This window comes from Bombina bombina, chromosome 4 (assembly GCF_027579735.1).
Source record: "Bombina bombina isolate aBomBom1 chromosome 4, aBomBom1.pri, whole genome shotgun sequence".
NCBI classification, from domain to species: Eukaryota; Metazoa; Chordata; class Amphibia; order Anura; family Bombinatoridae; genus Bombina; species Bombina bombina.
Window position 1 is genome coordinate 732,880,575 of NC_069502.1, and position 22,427 is coordinate 732,903,001.

Here is a 22,427-nt window from a genome sequence, read left to right on the forward strand (position 1 = left end):
TACTGATATTTTATTGTAGTTAAATGGGAATTTTTCGGTTGACTGGTAAAGAGACTGATGGAAATAGACTATGTATACTTGTATCTGGGAATCCCCACATTTGTAAGTAACAGTACTGTATACATGCAATGTTTCTGTTAAAAAACAATGAACACAAAAAATAGAAATAAAATGATCAAATATGTTATGTATTTGCAAATGAAAAAACTATTACTTTCTAACAGTCCTCTCAGGTAACCATTGGTTAAAAGTAGTTTCAGTGTACTGAGCTTGTTGATGATAAGGACATGAATGCAAATTATGCAGTGCGCACTGATAGACAAGACTGGAGTTTCTACTTTCTCATAGTCTCCTTGTACTTTGTCACTGTGGTTCCCACCCCTAATACACAGTAAAATAATCAGATCTGCAGTACAGATACAAGTCCCTTGTACTCTGTTATTGTGGGAAGGATGTATATTGCAGAAGTACAGCAGACCACTAGGTCTGACTGACACAGGGACCAGGAAAACTAAACATCACAGCATTTTATTTGACTGTATTTTTCCAAAAAACTGATAATTGAGCCCTGATTTAGCTATCACTATTTTTATTTTTCTGTCGAAAATAGAAAGTTATTAACATGTATTATGGAACTGTTTTTAATGTTCCTGTGCTGCATAAAATCAACTTTTTCTGTATTAGTTGTCCCTATTAGCCAATGAGCACTAGAGTCACAGGACCCAGTTCTACACAATCATGCACTTGTTAGTTTCACAATAAACAGCTTTTATTAATCTTTTTTATTGAAAAAATACTTTAAACATGTTTAACCCCTTAACTGCTGAGACATTTCCACCCTTGTACTGAGCAATTAATACACACTGTAGGTCATTTTTCAGTGAGAAACCAACACATTTATATTGTTTTCTGCAGACCCAGCAGATTCAAACTATGTTTATTAATATATTGTGACATGTGAGAACTCTACATGAAAATGTGTTTGATTCAAATTTTGTGTAGGTTTTCTAAACTCAATATTCAAAGAAAGAAAGGTGTATCCTCATAATATTAAGGGCCTTTCAGTATATTATGTAACTTTGATCTGCACATAGGGCTCCAATGAGACTCTATGGAAATAAAGGACATTTATTCATTCCAGGTGATCACTATTATCACAGTGATCACCTGGCTATTAACACATATAGGGGCTTCTGGGCTTTAAAACAAGGGTTCTTGGTGGTTTCTATGCCTTTTTTTATGCCTTATTATAAGTACCTAGAGACCCACTTGTTAATAATAATAATAATTATATATATATATATATATATATATATTCAAAGATTGATACAGCGCCTATATGTCCAATATACTGTTGGGGTATGTGAAAAATAAGTAAAAAGAAAAATAAAAAATAATAAAAGATAAATAAATAAAATAAAATAAATGAAAGTCCAGCTAAAAATTGCATATAAAATATATGAACTCAGAAACAATGTTCATATGAGTCCTAAAAATGATATAGAACAGCTCCCCGCCCATCAGCCTGAGGGAGAAGTGGTTCCATGGTTTCAGGTTTATCATTTCTCCTTTACTAAGGGGAAAGGCTGCAGGTATCCTTACGCTGGAGAAAGTTAATACCAGGACAGAAAAAGCACTCCAAGAGGCCAACCACTAACCCACAGGAAGTGTAAGGGATCTATTCACCATCAGAAACACATCCCTGCATACTCCAAGAGGTCAACGAATACTACAAGAGGCACTACAGCTGGATACAAGGAGGAAATCCAATCATCTATATATACCCCCAGTGCGGCATACTTACCTCATTCGATTGAGGTAATATCTGGTAAGGGTATTATATACCATCTATAACTGTATATCAACTACATCTGGAGATTCACTACGAACTATATCATTTTTAGGACTCATATGAACATTGTTTCTGAGTTCATATATTTTATATGCAATTTTTAGCTGGACTTTCATTTATTTTATTTTATTTATTTATCTTTTATTATTTTTTATTTTTATTTTTACTTATTTTTCACATACCCCAACAGTATATTGGACATATAGGCGCTGTATCAATCTTTGAATATACATTTACTCTTACTGTCTAGGGCTTCACATCCCTCCCAGTATTTGTCCTATATAGCTGCCACTATTTCCTACTCACTTTTTGACTAGCGCCTACTACAGAGTATCACTTGTGTCAACTCAGTCCGCTGAGGAGACACATTTTACTTATTCCTATATATATATATATATATATATATATATATATATATATATATATATATATATATATATATATATATATATATATATATATATATATATATATATATATATACACACACACACATACATACACACACACATACATACAGTATCTCACAAAAGTGAGTACACCCCTCACATTTTTGTAAATATTTTATTATATGTTTTCATGTGACAACACTGAAGAAATGACACTTTGCTACAATGTTAAGTAGTGAGTGTACAGCCTGTAAATTTGCTGTCCCCTCAAAATAACTCAACACACAGCCATTATTGTATAAACCGTCGGCAACAAAAGTTAGTACACCTCTAACTGGAAATGTCCAAATTGGGCCCAATTAGCCATTTTCCCTCCCCAGTGTCATATGACTCGCGTTAGTGTTACAAGGTCTCAGGTATGAATGGGGAGCAGTTAAATTTGGTGTTATCACTCTCACACTGGTCACTGGAAGCTCAACATGGCACCTCATGGCAAAGAACTCTGAGGATCTGAAAAAAAGAATTGTTGCTCTACATAAATATGGCCTAGAATATAAGAAGATTGCCAACACCCTGAAACTGAGCAGCAGCATGTTGGGCAAGACCATACAGCGGTTTCACAGGACAGGTTTCACTCAGAACAGGCCTCGCCATGGTCGACCCCAGAAGTTGAGTGCACATGCTCAGCGTCATATCCAGAGGTTGTCTGTAATGCTCGTGGGATATTCCACTATCAGACCAAACTTGACCAGTAGTCTTCTTATCCCAGCGTCAAGATGGAATGATAGGGAATATCCCAGAGCAGAGAAAGTTTGCAAAATGAAGTAAGCGGTACTCACAATAGGCAGGGTAGTCTTTGGCGGCAACAGGTAGGGAATCCAGCGGTATGGCAGTTCAAGGGTAAACCAATAGAAGGACTGGAAACAGGCAGAAATCGGCAACAAAGGGAATCCAATAAATACAGTTCAGGAGTAAACCAATAGAATGGTCAGACAGGCAGAGTTCGGTAACAGTAATGCAATCCAATGGTTAAGGGTTAAACAGGCAGAGTGGTCAGACAGGCAGAGTTCAGCAACTGTATAGCAATCCAGTATTTTAGGGTTAAGCAAGCAGAGTAGTCAGACAGGCAGAGTTCAATAACAGTATGGCAATCCAGTACTTTAGGGGTTAAGCAAGCAGAGTAGTCAGACAGGCAGAGTTCAATAATGTTATGGCAATCCAGTAGTTTAGGGGTTAAGAAAGGAGAGTAGTTAGACAGGCCGAGTTCAATAACATTATGGCAATCCAGTATACAGTAATAATGACACACAGGAGCACACTAAGTAACACATATACTTGGCAGTGATAGGTAGAAAGTGAGCAACTTACATAGGTGCAGGATTCGCGCAACAGGAGATCCTGACTGGCTTCAGAATGAAAGAAGCGTGCAGCGATGATGTCATCATCGCATGCACACAGGAGCCGACTCTACCTTAGACAACGAGTAGGACAGCAGGCGCCGCATTCCTAGCAACAGCTAGAGCGGCGCGGCATGACATTGTCTTTGGGAAATAGACGTATGAGTGCTGCCAGCATTGCTGAAGAGGTTGAAGGGGTGAGGGGGGTCAGCCTGTCAGTGCTCAGACCATACGCCGCACACTGCATCAAATTGGTCTGCATGGCTGTCGTCCCAGAAGGAAGTCTCTTCTAAAGATGATGCACAAGAAAGCCCACAAACAGTTTGCTGAAGACAAGCAGACTAAAGACGTGGATTACTGGAACCATGTCCTGTGGTCCGATGAGACCAAGATAAATTTATTTGGTTCAGATGGTGTCAAGCATGTGTGTCGGCAACCAGGTGAGGAGTACAAAGACAAATATGTATTGCCTACAGTCAAGCATGGTGGTGGGAGTGTCATGGTCTGGGCCTACATGAATGCTGTCGGCACTGGGGAGCTACAGTTCATTGAGGGAACCATGAATGCTAACATGTAGTGTGACATACTGAAGCAGAGCATGATCCCCTCCCTTCGTAGACTGGGCTGCAGGGCAGTATTACTACATGATAACGACCCCGAACACACCTCACAAGACGACCACTGACCACCTAACGGAAGGTAGGTGAGCGCAAGGTCTCTAACATCCACCAGTTCTGTGATGTCGTCATGGAGGAGTGGAAGAGGACTCCAGGGGCAACCTGTGAAGCTTTGGTGAACTCCATGCCCAAGAGGGTTAAGGCAGTGCTGGAAAATAATGGTGGCCACACAAAATATTGACACTTTGGGCCCAATTCGGACCTTTCCACTTAGGGATGTACTCACTTATGTTACCAACGGTTTAGATATTAATGGCTGTGTGTTGAGTTATTTTGAAGGGACAGCAAATTTACACTGTTATACAGGCTGTACACTCACTACTTTACATTGTAGCAAAGTGTCATTTCTTCAGCGTTGTCACAAGATATAATAAAATATTTACAAAAATGTGAGGGGTGTACTCACTTTTGTGGGATACTGTACATGCTTTCTTGTAATTGGCTCAACCTATCTTTTCAGCTAGCACACAGTAATGCATTTCTGCTCTTTCAACAAAGGAAGTATAAATTACATTTCCAGCACCTTTGCAAATAAGGGTGCACACTACAGGGCTCTGCACTTACCCCAAACATAGAATAAATCCAAAGGAGTAGCAGCACAACTACTACCTTTAGCAAAGCGTGTGTGGCAGCAACCAGGTGAGGAGTACAAAGACAAGTGTGTCTTGCCTACAGTCAAGCATGGTGGTGGAAGTGTCATGGTCTAGGCCTGCTGCCGGCACTGGGGAGCTACAGTTTATTGAGGGAACCATGAATGGCAACATGTACTGTGACATACTGCAGCAGAGCATGATCCCCTCCCTTCGGAGACTGGGGTGCAGGGCAGTATTCCAACATGATAACAACCCCAAACACACCTCCAAGACGACCACTGCCTTGCTAAACAAGCTGAGGGTAAAGGTGATGGACTGGCCTAGCATGTCTCCAGACCTAAACCCTATTGAGCATCTGTGGGGCATCCTCAAACGGAAGGTGGGGGAGCACAAGGTCTCTAACATCCACCAGCACTGTGATGTCATCATGGAGGAGTGGAAGTGGACTCCAGTGGCAACCTGTGAAGCTCTGGTGAGCTTCATTCCTAAGAGGGTTAAAGCAGTGAAGGAAAATAATGGTGGCCACACAAAATATTGACACTTTGGGCCCAATTTGGACTTTTCCACTTAGGGGTGTACTCACTTTTGTTGCCAACGGTTTAGACATTAATAGCTGTGTGTTGAGTTATTTTGAGGAGACAGCAAATTTACACTGTTATACAGGCTATACACTCACTACTTTACATTGTAGCAAAGTGTCATTTCTTCAATGTTATCACATGAAAAAGGAAATTAATGCTTACCTGATAAATTTATTTCTTTTACGATACGACGAGTCCACGGATTTCATCCTTACTTATGGGATATCACCTCCTGTTTAGCAGGAAGTGGCAAAGAGCACCACAGCAGAGCTGTATATAGCTCTTCCCCTCCCTCCCACCTCCAGTCATTCGACCGAAGTTAGGAAGAGAAAGGAAAAGCCAAGGTGCATAGGTGACTGAATTTTAACAAAGAATAAAAAATAAAAATTTGTCTTAGAACAACAGGGTGGGCTGTGGACTCGTATCGTAAAAGAAATAAATGTATCAGGTAAGCATAAATTTCCTTTTCTTTTACAAGATACGACGAGTCCACCGATTTCATCCTTACTTATGGGATACAATACCAAAGCTATAGGACACGGATGAAAGGGAGGGACAAGACAGGAACCTAAAACGGAAGGCACCACTGCTTGAAGAACCTTTCTCACAAAAATAGCCTCAGAAGAAGCAAAAGTATCAAATTTGGAAAATTTGGAAAAAGCGTGAAGAGACGACCAAGTTGCAGCCTTGCAAATCTGTTCAACAGAAGCATCGTTTTTAAATGCCCATGAGGAAGCCACAGCCCTAGTAGAATGAGCCGTAATTCTTTCAGGAGGCTGCTGTCCAGCAGCCTCACTTTACCTCTTCCTATCACTAACACAGGCAAAGAGAATGACTGGGGGTGGGAGGGAGGGGAGGAGCTATATACAGCTCTGCTGTGGTGCTCTTTGCCACATAAACAGGAGGCGATATCCCATAAGTAAGGATGAAATCTGTGGACTCGTCGTAACTTGTAAAAGAAAGATATAATAAAATATTTACAAAAATGTGAGGGGTCAGGTGTACTCACTTTTGTAAGATACTGTATATATTATATATATCTATATATGCATTAAATTTTTAATAAACAAGGTTGTAAACTAAAGTGTTTTTTTCCCCTAAACTCTATAGTAAAAACAAGAAGAGGTTATCCTCATATAAATTAGGGCCTTTGGTTACATTTATTAACTTTGATTTGGACCTTGGGGCTCCCATGAGCCAGTCACCACCTGGCTATTAAAACGTATAAAGGGGCTTTTGGACTTTAAAACAAGGTGACATGGGGGATTCTAGGCCTTTTTGATGGCCTGTTATAAAATTGTAACGTGCTTAAACAAGGCTTTTTTTTATTTATTTCTATTATGCTTATACTCTATACCCCCAAAATACACACCATATGAAAGAGCAGGGAATTATGGATTTAGACACATGGTTGTCATCGCCACTGCATTAAAAGGCTTTAAGGGACAACAAATGTTTGTTTGTTTTTTTTAGCAATGTGCACAATTAGTAAGGAGAGTCAGTGACTTGTTCTAAAGCCCCTCATCACTGGATTCTGTAACCCAAAGTAGTCCCCGTTCCCTCTTCTTAGAGTGTCCGCCTGCAGCTGCAGTTATTTTTTTTCAAAACAGCATAACAGGGTTGTTGGTAAATCACAACCCTCTTGATCTCGTCATTCACTTTACTGGAGCACACTTCCACAATGGATAAGGCTGCTTTATCCACCTTTTACAACTGGTGAGTTGATGACTCTCCTTACTAATGGTGTACATACTATGCATGAGTATTTAAAAAAAAATAAAAAATCAAGTATACTGTCCATTTAACTGCTGCTCTTTTATATACATGATAGGAACTTTTTCAGTACTGAGCCTTTAAAGGAACAGTCAAGTCTAAAATAAACTTCCATGATTCAAAGAGGGCATTTAATTTTAAACAACTTTCCAGTTTACTTTTATCACCAATTTTGTTGTTTTCTCTTGGTATTCTTAGTTGAAAGCTAAACCTAGGTAGGCTCATATGCTAATTTCTTAGACCTTGAAGGCCGCCTCTTATGTGAATGCTTTTTGACAGTTTTTCCCCACTAGAGGGCGTTAATTCATGTGTGTTATATAGATAACATTGAGCTCACATAAGTGACGTTACCTAGGCGTAAGCACTGATTGGCTAAAATTCAAGTCCGTCAAAAGAACTGAAATAAGGGGGCAGTCTGCAGAGGCTTAGATATGAGGTAACACACAGAGGTAAAAAGTGTATTATTATAACTGTGTTGGTTATGTGAAACTGGGGAATGGGTAATAAAATTTATGCTTACCTGATAAATTTATTTCCGGCCATGGAGATTCCACGATTTCATTCCAATTACTAGTTGGAATTCAACTCATGGCCAGCAGGAGGAAGCAAAGAGCACCCCAGCAGAGCTGTTAAGTGTCACTTCCCTTAGCCATAATCCCCAGTCATTTGGCCGAAGGAAAATGGAAAAAGAAGATAACACAAGGGTATAGAGGGGCCTGAGGTTTATACCAAAAATTTGCCGTCTTAAATGTAATAAGGGCGGGTCGTGGACTCTCCATGCCCGGAAAGAAAGACGACACAGAATGAAAGGGAGGGAGAACAAGACAGGTGGACCTAAACAGAAGGCACCAGGCTTAAAGAACTTTTCTCCCAAAAGAAGACTCAGCCGAGGCAAAAGTATCAAATTTGTAGAATTTGGAAAAAGTATGCAATGAGGACCAAGTGTCCGCCTTGCAGATTTGCTCCACAGAAGCTTCATTTTTTTAAAGCCCATGAATAAGAGACAGCCCTAGTGGAATGAGCCATAATTCTCTCAGGAGGCTGTTGTCCAGCTGTCTCATATGCTAATCAGATAACACTTCTCAACCAGAGAGAAAGAGCAGTTGAAGAGGCCTTCTAACCCTTACGCTTACCAGCGAAAACCACGAACAGGGCAGTAGACTGCCAAAAATCTTTAGTTGCTTGTAGATAAAAAAAAATTAGATTACGCACAACATCCAAGTTGTATAACAGACGTTCCTTCTGAGAAGAAGGATTCGGACAAAAAGAAGGAACAACAATAACTTGATTGATGTTGCGATCAAATACCACTTTGGGAAGAAATCCCAATATAGTACGCAGGACCGCCTTATCCACATGAAAAATAAGATAAGGGAAATCACACTGTGGAGCCGAAAGCGTGTAAACTCTCGGCTAGATTACGAGTTTTGCGTTAGAGGCTATGCGGTGCTAACGAGCAGTTTATGCTCACCGCTCACTTACAGACAGCTCTGGTATTACGGGTTTTTACAAACCCGTCGTTAAAAGACAAGAAGTGAGCGTACCGCACTCCAATACCAGCGCTGCTTAAGTCAGCGGTAAGCTGGTGTGACGAGCTTGTGCACGATTTCCCCATAGGAGTCAACGGGGAGAGCCGGCTGAAAAAAAGTTTAACACCTGCAAAAAAGCAGCGTTTAGCTCCTAACGCAGCCCCATTGATTCCTATGGGGAAATATAATTTATGTCTACACCTAACACCCTAACATGAACCCCGAGTCTAAACACCCCTAATCTTACACTTATTAACCCCTAATCTGCCGCCCCTGACATCGCCGCCACCTGCATTATATTATTAACCCCTAATCTGCCGCTCCGGACACCGCCGCCACCTGCATTATACTTATGAACCCCTAATCTGCTGCCCCCAACATTGCCGACACCTATATTATATTTATTAACCCCTAATCTGCCGCCCCAAAATGTCGACGCAAACTACCTACACTTATTAACCCCTAATCTGGCGCCCCCAACGTCGCCACCACTATAATAAACATATTAAACCCTAACCCCCTTAATAATTTTTTTAAAAGGTAAAAGAGCTGATTACTTTGGGGCAATGCCCCCGCAAAAGGCCCTTTTAAGGGCTATTTGTAATTTAGTGTAGGGTAGGGCTTTTTTATTTTGGGGGGGCTTTTTTATTTTGTTAGGGGGATTAGATTAGGTGTAATTAGTTTAAAAATCTTGTAATTTCTTTATTATTTTCTGTAATTTAGTGTTTGTTTTTTTGTACTTTAAATAATTGTATTTAATTGTATTTAATTAAATTAATTCCCTAAACTATAGTATAGTGTTAGGTGTTAGTGCAACTTAGGTTAGGTTTTATTTTATAGGTAAATTTGTATTTATTTTAGCTAGGTAGTTTATTAAATAGTTAATAACTATTTAATAACTATTCTACCTAGTTAAAATAAATACAAACTTGCCTGTAAAATAAAAATAAACCCTAAGCTAGGTACAATGTAATTATTAGTTATATTGTAGCTAGTTTAGAGTTTATGTTATAGGTAAGTATTTAGTTTTAATTAGGAATAATTTAGTTAATTATAGTAATTTTATTTAGATTTATTTAAATTATATTTAAGTTAGGGGGGGTTAGGGTTAGACTTAAATTTAGGGGTTAATAACTTTAGTATAGTGGCGACGACGTTGGGGGTGGCAGATTAGGGGTTAATAAATGGTAGGTGTCTGCGATGTTAGGGACTGCAGATTATGGGTTAATAATATTTAACTAACGTTTGCGAGGCGGGAGTGCGGCGGTTTAGGGGTTAATATATTTATTATAGTGGCGGCGATGTCTGGTTCGGCAGATTAGGGGTTAAAAAATTTATTTTAGTGTTTGCGATGTGGGAGGGCCTCGGTTTAGGGGTTAATAAGTAGTTTATGGGTGTTAGTGTACTTTTTAACACTTTAGTTAAGAGTTTTATGCTACGGCGTTGTAGTGTAAAACTCTTAACTACTGACTTTAAAATGCGGTACCAGTCTTGACAGGAGAGGGTCTACCGCTCACTTTTTGGCAGACTCGTAATACCGGCGCTATGCAAGTCCCATTGAAAAAAAGAGGATACACAATTTACGTAAGTGGATTTGCAGTATTTCCAAGTCTGGCCAAAAAAGTGAGCGGTACACCTGTACCTGCAAGACTCGTAATACCAGCGGGCGTTAAAAAGCAGCGTTGGGACCGGCCAACGCTGCTTTTTAAGCCTAACGCAAAACTCGTAATCTAGGTGTCTGTGAGCAGACAAAATAGCAAGTAAAAACAAAACTTTCCATGATAACTTAATATCAACCGAATGCATAGGCTCAAACGGAGCCTGCTGCAAAATGAAGTTAAGGCTCCAGGGTCTGACCAAGGCCTAAACAAAAGATTGAACATCTAGCAGATCTGCCAAACGTTTGTGAAAAAGGATAGACAGTACTGACTGACAAACCCTTCTCCAGGCTTCCTGAAGAAAAGCTAAAAAGCGAGGGTCCGTATTCGGTACCAAGAGAAAACCCTTCGATTCACCTCAATAAAAGTATTTACACCAAAACCTATGTGAAAGCATATGTGAAACAGGCTTACTAGCCTGAAGCATGGTATCAAGGACCTTCTCAGAAAAACCACGCTTAGGAAAAACTAGGCGGTCAATCTCCAAGCAGCCAGCTCCAGGGAATCTAGATATAAACGGAGAAAGGGACCCAGAAGTAGAAGGTCCCTCCTTAGAGGAAAACCTCCAAGGGGAAAGATATGACATCTTCCCCAGATTGTGAATCAGATCCTGTGAGGCCAGGCAGGATCTATTAGAACCACCAACGCCCTTTCCAGATTGATACGAGCTATTACGCGAGGAAGAAAGGTAAACAGAGAAAACAGTTATGCTAGATCGAAGTCCCAAGGGACCACCAGAGTGCCGATCAGAGCTGCTTGAGGATCTCTTGATCTTTACCCGTACCTTGGAAGCTTAGCGAATAGACAAGACGCTATCAGATGCAACTCCGGAACCCCCACCTGAGGGATATCATAGTGAACATTTCCGGATGGAGAGCTCACTCCCTGGTAAGAAAAGTCTGTCTGCTCAGAAAATTCACTTCCTAGAAGAGCCCGAGAGGTGGAAGGCAGAAAAGCTGACCACTGAGAGACTTCTCCCACCAAAGAAAGCGCGTCAACTCCTTCATAGCTAAGGAACTCTGAGTTCATGAAGTTGACCGATAGGAAATTGGATAAACCGGACCAAACCCAGTTGAGAAAATTTCTCTTAACTCTAGAATATTTATTATAAGGGAGGGCTCCTCTGAGTCTGATCCCTGACATTTTAAGGAATACCAAACTCTCCCCAGCCCAACAGGCTGGCATCCGAGGACACAATCCCCCAAGATGGTCTCAGGAAGCATGCTCCCTGAGACAGATGATCCTGGGAAATCCACCAGGACAGAGAGTCTCTCATATGGTTGTCCCGGAAAACCCTCTGAAAGAGGTCTGAGATCCCCATTCCATAGACCGAGTCTGCATAACTGTAGAGGTCTTAGATTTGAAAACGGACAAAAATAAAAATGTCCATGGAATCCACCATTGAATCCAATACTTCTATGTACAGAGCCACTAACGGACGTACAGAGTATAGAAGAGAAAAACAAGAGAATCTTCATGGGGATCGAGTCCGTCCATTGACAGAGGCAAAGAGAATGACTGGAGATTATGGGTAAGGGAATTGACACTTAACAGCTCTGCTGGGGTGCTCTTTGCCTCCTCCTGCTGGCCAGGAGTTGAATTCCCACTAGTAATTGGAATGAAATCATGGACTCCCCATGCCTTAGGAAAAAAAAAGGGATTATCTATCTTTTTAAACAACAAAAATTCTGGTGTTGACTGTCCCTTTAAACACATTTTATCTCTGTTCAAAATAAATTACGCAGCAGTGGGCTGTTTGACAGTGTTTTTTTAGAAATGGTGTTAATTTCAAAGGCAGAGTCATCGTGAATAAGCAAAATTTTGAAAGAACTTCCACATTTTTGTTGTATTTGTTTTAAATGCCTTAAAATAATGTTTGATTTGTTGTATTGGTATCCTTTGATCAAGAGTAAAAATAGGAGCTAAGGAGTGTCTTTAGAACACTATACCTACAGTGTTTGCAACAATGCTTATTTCAATGTTATACATTGTTGGAAACATTGCTGCCATGGAGTGCTAGAGAATTGTGCCAAGAATTTGGTACATTCATGAGCCTACCTACTCTTCAACAGAGGATACAAAAAACTAGGAAGAACAGAGCAGGCACTGCTAGGGGATTGTTTGCATAAAAAAGACAAAATTTATTGATACAAAAAAAAGACAATAAAATCAGCATAAGCTGAGCACTCTTGTGAAGCCAAATATAAACGGACAGACAACAGGCATGGAGTCCGACACGTTTCGCGCCCCCTAATGGCGCTTATTCATAGATACAAAAAACAAAGCATTTTTTCCCATTAGAATGTTTTATTGTTGTAATAACAAAAAGCAGTGGCATGTCTAGCTTGATGTCATAAAACTTCTAGGGCAACATAGATTTGCCCATGCTCAGAACAGGCAGAATACAACTGAAGTGGCAAACATGCCAGCTCTCTCATCACTCTGAGAGCAGTGATTGCACTAAGAATTTCTAAGTTGTTTGCTGTTTTTTTACACAATCTGTTTTTTTGCATGTTTATATAACATATTTGTTTTTTTGTTTTTACCAAAGAAGCACTGCTTAATATCCCTTTAAATGTACATTAAATTGGGGCGGAGCCTAACTGAGCTCAAGGATGGAAGTGTGATCCGTGAGCTCTGAGCTGCAAACATTAAAAAAGTCAGCAAAACAGCCTAACTTACAGCCCAAGCTGCCTTAAAGATCACAAGAGACACTTGGATGCCGAGGCGTTAGACAAAAATTCAGTTGTATATGATAGACTGAGCAGAAACGCTTCTAAAAGATGCCGGGCGTTCGCGGCGAAAACAGACTAACACACCTAGCAGTAATGGCGCCGGAGCTAAAGCTGAACACCATGCTGTGACATGTTGGCATAACTAGAGAGCGGTCGCCCGAACAACATACAGTGAGTACAAAAGTACCCCAGCTACAAGCGACCCGACTAACAAGGCCGATTTAACTATCCTAAACCACGCAGGTAGGCCACGTACAAACGCCACACAAACAGACCGGGGGACAAGTAAACAGCCCAAATCATTACTGATAGAGGCAGGAGGCAAGATTATAGAGAGAAGATTAAGGGTCTGTAGCTTTACCCCAACCTTCAAGGACATAAAATAATCTGAGATATGTAGAAAGAAAAACAATCTTCTTGTTTTCTGTCACGTCCATTTAGCTTATAAGGAGTATAAACAGATAGCCCACAAAGGCACATAACAAGCTCACATGGGGCATCTCATGTTAAATTAGGAATGATATGGTAAGCTATCTATTGTGAGAAAGTAAATTAGGCTAAAGCAGTCTCTAAACAAAGAAACAAGGAGAAAGAAGTGCACTCCAAAATACACCTAAAAATAAGGGGTGAGCAAATGACTGGAATACAGACCTGACAAGCTATACAGACACAGTGGGGGAGAGAAGGGGAAAACAAAGAACTTTAAAAAGAAATTCATTATCAGGGCATGAAGCTGACCAATAATCTAACTTTCTTTGTACCACCAAAAGCATTTTTTTTTCTCTCTTTTACTGTGTGACCAGCTCCACATACATCAGTGAGAGATTATCGCCAAAGAAAAGATTACCCATAACTCACTCTTTTGCAGTACTCTACTTCAGGTCTGGTAACAGACAATTAATATGTCACACAAAAAACTGGTCAAGGGGGATAAAACAAATAAAACGTCAAATATGAGCACTTTTTTCAAGTCTTCAAGACTTAACAAGATAACTGAACCAGACAACATGGATTCAGAAAGAGATTCAGATACAGAAACAGAGTCATCTTCCCTTAAGGATACTACACCGCTTACAAAAGCAGACTTTAAAGATTTAGTTTCAAAGCTAGACATAGCTGCAAATTTTGAGAAACTCTGGGGGAAGATTGACACCATGCATACGGCTGTCACATCTAGCTTAAATGATATACGAGCTGATATAACAGATTTAGGAGGCAGAATGGAAGCTCTGGAGGAGCACAGAGATACAGTGACAACCGAAATAGAAGCCTCATCTCAGACCCTACAGATACAACAACAAGCAATTAATGAGCTACAAGACAAGGTCGATGACCTAGAAAATAGGTCACGTCGCAACAACATTAGGCTGAAAGGGGTCCCAGAAACAATAACTACCCCTGAACTCAACACATATCTACAACACCTGTTCAGAAATATCACAGGGGAATCTGAAGAATCAGTATTTGCAATTGAAAGAGCCCATAGGGCATTACGAGCAAGACCTAAGGAAGATGCTCCCCCTAGAGACGTCATCATAAAACTGTCATTTTTCCAAGAAAAAGAAAAAATCCTCAAAGCATCTAGAGACAAACCAACTTACAAATATAAAGGTAGTGTTATTCAATTCTTCCAGGACCTAAGCCTCCGTACACTACAGAGAAGAAGCACCTTACGCCCCCTGACCTCTATACTACGTAAAAATCAAATCAAATATAGATGGGGATTCCCTTTCGCCCTGCACATTCTCAAGGACAACAAAACCATCACAGTCCACGAAATTGAAGACATCTCCCCCACATGTAAGCTCCTAGGTATGGAGACCCCAAATATACCAACTGAAGAACAGCCTCACCTCCCACCAAGCACTTCTGGACGTCCAGGATGGACGAAAATAAACCGGAAAAGAGTTAAGAATTGATACAGGAAGACTCCTCAAAAGGTTACACTTTGAAATACTGACATTGATATAGGGGGGACCAAAGTTCACCCCTTTAACCGCCAAATGGGGGTTGATAATCTTATTCCCTTCCTGGAAGGAAATCTTAAGGGTCCAATATGAAGATATAACCTTTGAAAAGACACAGGGCCCGAAATATATCTCCTCTGGTTTAACGGAGATGCTTTATAGACAGTTATCTCCTGTCTAAATTCCATGTTTGTTTAAATTACATCCTGTTTTAATGTTGCTGACAATTAAGATGATAACATAAACTTCGCCTTTACTCAGCTCTAATCACCTATTCTGGGGTGATACCAGTGTTAATTAATGAATAGATGGAAAATCTATTATTGTTCATGTTGTTATTTTTGTATGTTTTTTAAAAGTTTTATTTTATCTTCACTTTTTATGTTTTTTAAGGTTGCCGAGTCTACTCTACCTCCCAGGTCAGACTGCCATAGTAAGGTCCTTCTGATGGAACCGCGCGACTCTCTGGGGTTGTATGTATCAACATCTTATGTATCTAGGTTGACAAAAGCCACACACAACAAAACAACATTCCCATGATTCCAAAAATACATCTTATATCTCATAATGTGAGGGGGTTAAACACTAACATTAAAAGACGCACAGCAATGACCCAATACCATCGTATGGGAGCCAATATTTTATTTCTCCAGGAGACTCACTTTACTAGAGACATAATCCCCAAATACTGGGCAAGAGACTTCACACAACATTATCATGCAACCACCACTTCTAAGAAAAGGGGAGTCTCGATCCTGGTCCACACTAGTCTGGCTTTCAAACATGAATCTACGATAGCAGATAAAGAGGGTCGATATCTTATAATTAAAGGCCAATTTGGGGAAACTAATGTCATCCTATGTAATATATATGCTCCTAACGATAACCAACACTCCTTTTTCATCCATATATCTCACCTGCTTACTGAATGGTCCCAACACAAAATCATTCTAGCAGGGGACTTCAACATAACCATGACCAAATTTATAGGAAATAAAACTAAACTCACTGCTAAACAATCTAGACACAATAGATTAGTGAACACTATTCTAGAGAATCTAGCCCCACATGCGTTATATGATTCGTGGTACACACTATACGGCAAGACCCAAGACACCACTTTCTATTCAGCAGCCCACAAACAATACACAAGAATAGATTATATCTATACTAGTCAAATCTTACAACCACTTTTACAGTCATCGTCGATTCAGATTTGTGTGTGGTCAGGCCACTCAATACTCTCTTTACACATGAAGGGATTTGTAGATACACATAGACACAGGACATGGACATATGACCCATCATATTTAAAAAATCCTAAACACAAAGACAAATATATCAAATTATTATCCGAATACTGGGAATTGAACAAAGAATCTACGACTAACCCTATATCCCCCTGGGCAGCACACAAAGTGTACATGAGAGGTTTACTTATCCAGGATAAATCCAAAAGCAACAAACAACACAAAGCTCAGCTTGAACAATTACAAAGAAATCGCAGATTTAGAAACACAACACAAAAGAACACAAAACAAGGCAATCCTCTTTACTATCACAACCAAAAGGGAAAAAGTGGCTAGTATACTGAATAACCAATCAATCAGAGCAATTCAGAGACTAAACACACATTATTACATCCATGCGAATAAACCCGACAGATACTTAGCAAACAAACTTAAAGAGAGATGTAGAGCATCTATCATTCCCTCCATTACACTAACGAACGGCACCTCAGTATCCCACCCACAGCATATAACGGACACATTCGCAGATTTCTACGGAAATCTATATGACGGTAAAAAAGTAACACACTCAGACTCCTTAAAATGCCAAACAGAGAAGTTTCTGAGAGAAGCAGACTTATACCTGCTCACCAAAGACGACAACAATACATTAAATGCCCCAATCACGAGGGAAGAAGTCGGAAAAGTCATAAAGGAACTCAAAACAGGGAAGGCAGCGGGACCTGATGGGTTTGCAGGGGAATACTATAAAGCTTTCAAAGAAACTCTTATCCCCCACATTACAGACCTCTGTAATTTTATCATGGAGGGGCACACCATCCCAACTGACATGTTACAGGCTAAAATAGTAGTGATTCCTAAACCCGGTAAAAACCATAAATTTTGTGCAAACTTCAGACCAATATCGCTTATCAATCAGGACTTAAAATTACTGACAAAGATTCTGGCCAATAGACTAAAACACATTCTCCCAAAGCTGATACATCCAGACCAAGTGGGTTTTGTAAAAGACAGGGAAGCACCAGACAATGTACGACGATTGCTGAACATTATAGACTACGTGGGTGACGACCGAGTGCCTTCTCTGCTCCTCTCGTTGGACGCGGAGAAGGCATTCGACAGAATAGACTGGGGATACATGTTTGCAGTGTTACAACAAATGGGATTCGAAGGGACCTTCATTAAAACCTTAAACGCAATCTACTCTAACCCCTCAGCCCAGGTATCTATATCAGGATATAAATCTAAGAGCTTTCCCATACTAAATGGTACAAGGCAGGGATGCCCACTGTCACCCCTGCTCTTCGCGATTTGCATAGAACCCCTAGCGGCTAAAATTAGACTGGACCCAGAAATCATAGGGGTAAAGATCAAAGACCGGGAATATAAACTGACACTTTTCGCGGACGATATCCTCTTGACACTAACAAAACCCCTCACATCCTTACCCAATCTATACAAATTATTGGACCATTTTTCCCAAATATCAGGGTATAAAATCAATCTAGATAAATGTGAAGCACTACCCCTAGGACTCCCACAACAAACTAAAAAAATCATAGATATTAACTTTGAGATAAGATGGGCCACCCACTCGCTCAAATACTTAGGAATACACCTCACACCTCAAATTCACCAATTATATAAATACAATTATGAATCTCTATTTAAGGAGATAAAGAAAAACTTGAGCAAATGGAAGTCACACACCTTATCATGGCTAGGCACACTAGCTACAGTCAAAATGTCAATTCTTCCCCAGATACTATACTTATTTAGAACTCTACCCTTGAAAGTCCCATTACAGGATTTAGAGAAATTGCAAAGAGACTTAGTAATCTTCATTAGAGGTAATAAAGGAGCCCGCATAGCAACTGCTCTGATAACTAAACATAGAAGCCTGGGTGGAATCGGAGCACCTAACATAGTAGAATACTACAGAGCAGCGAGATTAGCACAAACCACACTATTGGGAAGTAATGTTGAAGGGGTCATTTGGACCAACCTAGAGGCAGAGATCAGAGACACCCCTTATTCGGACGACTTACTTTGGCAAAAACAAACTAGGGCCTAGATTTAGAGTTCGGCGGTAAAAGGGCTGTTAACGCTCCGCGGGCTTTTTTCTGGCCGCACCATAAATTTAACTCTGGTATCGAGAGTTAAAACAAATGCTGCGTTAGGCTCCAAAAAAGGAGCGTAGGGCATTTTTACCGCAAATGCAACTCTCGATACCAGAGTTGCTTACGGACGCGGCCGGCATCAAAAACGTGCTCGTGCACGATTCTCCCATAGGAAACAATGGGACTGTTTGAGCTGAAAAAAAACCTAACACCTGCAAAAAAGCAGCGTTCAGCTCCTAACGCAGCCCCATTGTTTTCTATGGGAAAACACTTCCTACGTCTGCACCTAACACTCTAACATGTACCCCGAGTCTAAACACCCCTAACCTTACACTTATTAACCCCTAATCTGCCGCCCCCGCTATCGCTGACCCCTGCATATTTTTTTTAACCCCTAATCTTCCGCTCCGTAAACCGCCGCAGCCTACGTTATCCCTATGTACCCCTAATCTGCTGCCCTAACATCGCCGACCCCTATGTTATATTTATTAACCCCTAATCTGCCCCCCACAACGTCGCCGACACCTACCTACACTTATTAACCCCTAATCTGCCGAGCGGACCTGAGCGCTACTATAATAAAGTTATTAACCCCTAATCCGCCTCACTAACCCTATCATAAATAGTATTAACCCCTAATCTGCCCTCCCTAACATTGCCGACACCTACCTTCAATTATTAACCCCTAATCTTCCGATCGGAGCTCACCGCTATTCTAATAAATGTATTAACCCCTAAAGCTAAGTCTAACCCTAACACTAACACCCCCCTAACTTAAATATAATTTACATCTAACGAAATAAATTAACTCTTATTAAATAAATGATTCCTATTTAAAGCTAAATACTTACCTGTAAAATAAATCCTAATATAGCTACAATATAAATTATAATTATATTATAGCTATTTTAGGATTAATATTTATTTTACAGGCAACTTTGTAATTATTTTAACCAGGTACAATAGCTATTAAATAGTTAATAACTATTTAATAGCTAAAATAGTTAAAATAATAACAAATTTACCTGTAAAATAAATCCTAACCTAAGATATAATTAAACCTAACACTACCCTATCAATAAAATAATTAAATAAACTACCTACAATTACCTACAATTAACCTAACACTACACTATCAATAAATTAAATAAACACAATTGCTACAAATAAATACAATTAAATAAACTATCTAAAGTACAAAAAATAAAAAAGAACTAAGTTACAGAAAATAAAAAAATATTTACAAACATAAGAAAAATATTACAACAATTTTAAACTAATTACACCTACTCTAAGCCCCCTAATAAAATAACAAAGCCCCCCAAAATAAAAAATTCCCTACCCTATTCTAAATTAAAAAAGTTACAAGCTCTTTTACCTTACCAGCCCTGAACAGGGCCCTTTGCGGGGCATGCCCCAAGAAGTTCAGCTCTTTTGCCTGTAAAAGAAAACATACAATACCCCCCCCCCCAACATTACAACCCACCACCCACATACCCCTAATCTAACCCAAACCCCCCTTAAATAAACCTAACACTAAGCCCCTGAAGATCTTCCTACCTTGTCTTCACCATACCAGGTTCACCGATCCGTCCTGGCTCCGATATCTTCATCCAACCCAAGCGGGGGCTAGACATCCACTGAAGAAGTCCAGAAGAGGGTCCAAAGTCTTCCTCCTATCCGGCAAGAAGAGGACATCCGGACCGGCAAACATCTTCTCCAAGCGGCATCTTCGATCTTCTTCCATCCGGTGCGGAGCGGGTCCATCTTGAAGCAGGCGACGCGGATCCATCCTCTTCTTCCGATGTCTCCCGACGAATGACGGTTCCTTTAAGGGACGTCATCCAAGATGGCGTCCCTCGAATTCCGATTGGCTGATAGGATTCTATCAGCCAATCGGAATTAAGGTAGGAATTTTCTGATTGGCTGATGGAATCAGCCAATCAGAATCAAGTTCAATCCGATTGGCTGATCCAATCAGCCAATCAGATTGAGCTCGCATTCTATTGGCTGTTCCGATCAGCCAATAGAATGCGAGCTCAATCTGATTGGCTGATTGGATCGGCCAATCGGATTGAACTAGATTCTGATTGGCTGATTCCATCAGCCAATCAGAAAATTCCTACCTTAATTCCGATTGGCTGATAGAATCCTATCAGCCAATCGGAATTCGAGGGACGCCATCTTGGATGACGTCCCTTAAAGGAACCGTCATTCGTCGGGAGACATCGGAAGAAGAGGATGGATCCGCGTCGCCTGCTTCAAGATGGACCCGCTCCGCACCGGATGGAAGAAGATCGAAGATGCCGCTTGGAGAAGATGTTTACCGGTCCGGATGTCCTCTTCTTGCCGGATAGGAGGAAGACTTTGGACCCTCTTCTGGACTTCTTCAGTGGATGTCTAGCCCCCGCTTGGGTTGGATGAAGATATCGGAGCCAGGACGGATCGGTGAACCTGGTATGGTGAAGACAAGGTAGGAAGATCTTCAGGGGCTTAGTGTTAGGTTTATTTAAGGGGGGTTTGGGTTAGATTAGGGGTATGTGGGTGGTGGGTTGTAATGTTGGGGGGGGGGTATTGTATGTTTTCTTTTACAGGCAAAAGAGCTGAACTTCTTGGGGCATGCCCCGCAAAGGGCCCTGTTCAGGGCTGGTAAGGTAAAAGAGCTTGTAACTTTTTTAATTTAGAATAGGGTAGGGAATTTTTTATTTTGGGGGGCTTTGTTATTTTATTAGGGGGCTTAGAGTAGGTGTAATTAGTTTAAAATTGTTGTAATATTTTTCTTATGTTTGTAAATATTTTTTTATTTTCTGTAACTTAGTTCTTTTTTATTTTTTGTACTTTAGCTAGTTTATTTAATTGTATTTATTTGTAGGAATTGTGTTTATTTAATTTATTGATAGTGTAGTGTTAGGTTAATTGTAGGTAATTGTAGGTAGTTTATTTAATTATTTTATTGATAGGGTAGTGTTAGGTTTAATTATATCTTAGGTTAGGATTTATTTTACAGGTAATTTTGTAATTATTTTAACTAGGTAACTATTAAATAGTTCTTAACTATTTAATAGCTATTGTACCTAGTTAAAATAAATACCAAGTTGCCTGTAAAATAAATATTAATCCTAAAATAGCTATAATATAATTATAATTTATATTGTAGCTATATTAGGGTTTATTTTACAGGTAAGTATTTAGCTTTAAATAGGATTAATTTATTTAATAAGAGTTAATTAATTTCGTTAGATGTAAATTATATTTAAGTTAGGGGGGTGTTAGTGTTAGGGTTAGACTTAGCTTTAGGGGTTAATACATTTATTAGAATAGCGGTGAGCTCCGATCGGAAGATTAGGGGTTAATAAGTGTAGGCAGGTGTCGGCGACGTTGTGGGGGGCAGATTAGGGGTTAATAAATATAATATAGGGGTCGGCGGTGTTAGGGGCAGCAGATTAGGGGTACATAGGGATAACGTAGGTGGCGGCGCTTTGCGGTCGGAAGATTAGGGGTTAATTATTTTAAGTAGCTGGCGGCGATGTTGTGGGGGGCAGGTTAGGGGTTAATAAATATAATATAGGGGTCGGCGGTGTTAGGGGCAGCAGATTAGGGGTACATAAGTATAACGTAGGTGGCGGTCGGCAGATTAGGGGTTAAAATTTTTAATCGAGTGGCGGCGATGTGGGGGGAGCTCGGTTTAGGGGTACATAGGTAGTTTATGGGTGTTAGTGTACTTTAGGGTACAGTAGTTAAGAGCTTTATAAACCGGCGTTAGCCAGAAAGCTCTTAACTCCTGCTAGTTTCAGGCGGCTGGAATCTTGTCGTTAGAGCTCTAACGCTCACTGCAGAAACGACTCTAAATACCGGCGTTAGAAAGATCCCATTGAAAAGATAGGCTACGCAAATGGCGTAGGGGGA

General features: G+C 40.2%; 1 protein-coding gene across 1 annotated transcript in view; it reads right to left on the reverse strand.

Moving 5' to 3' along the window:
- SNX9 (sorting nexin 9) overlaps nt 1-22,427 on the reverse strand; it is a 470,387-nt gene that overhangs the window by 243,721 nt on the left and 204,239 nt on the right.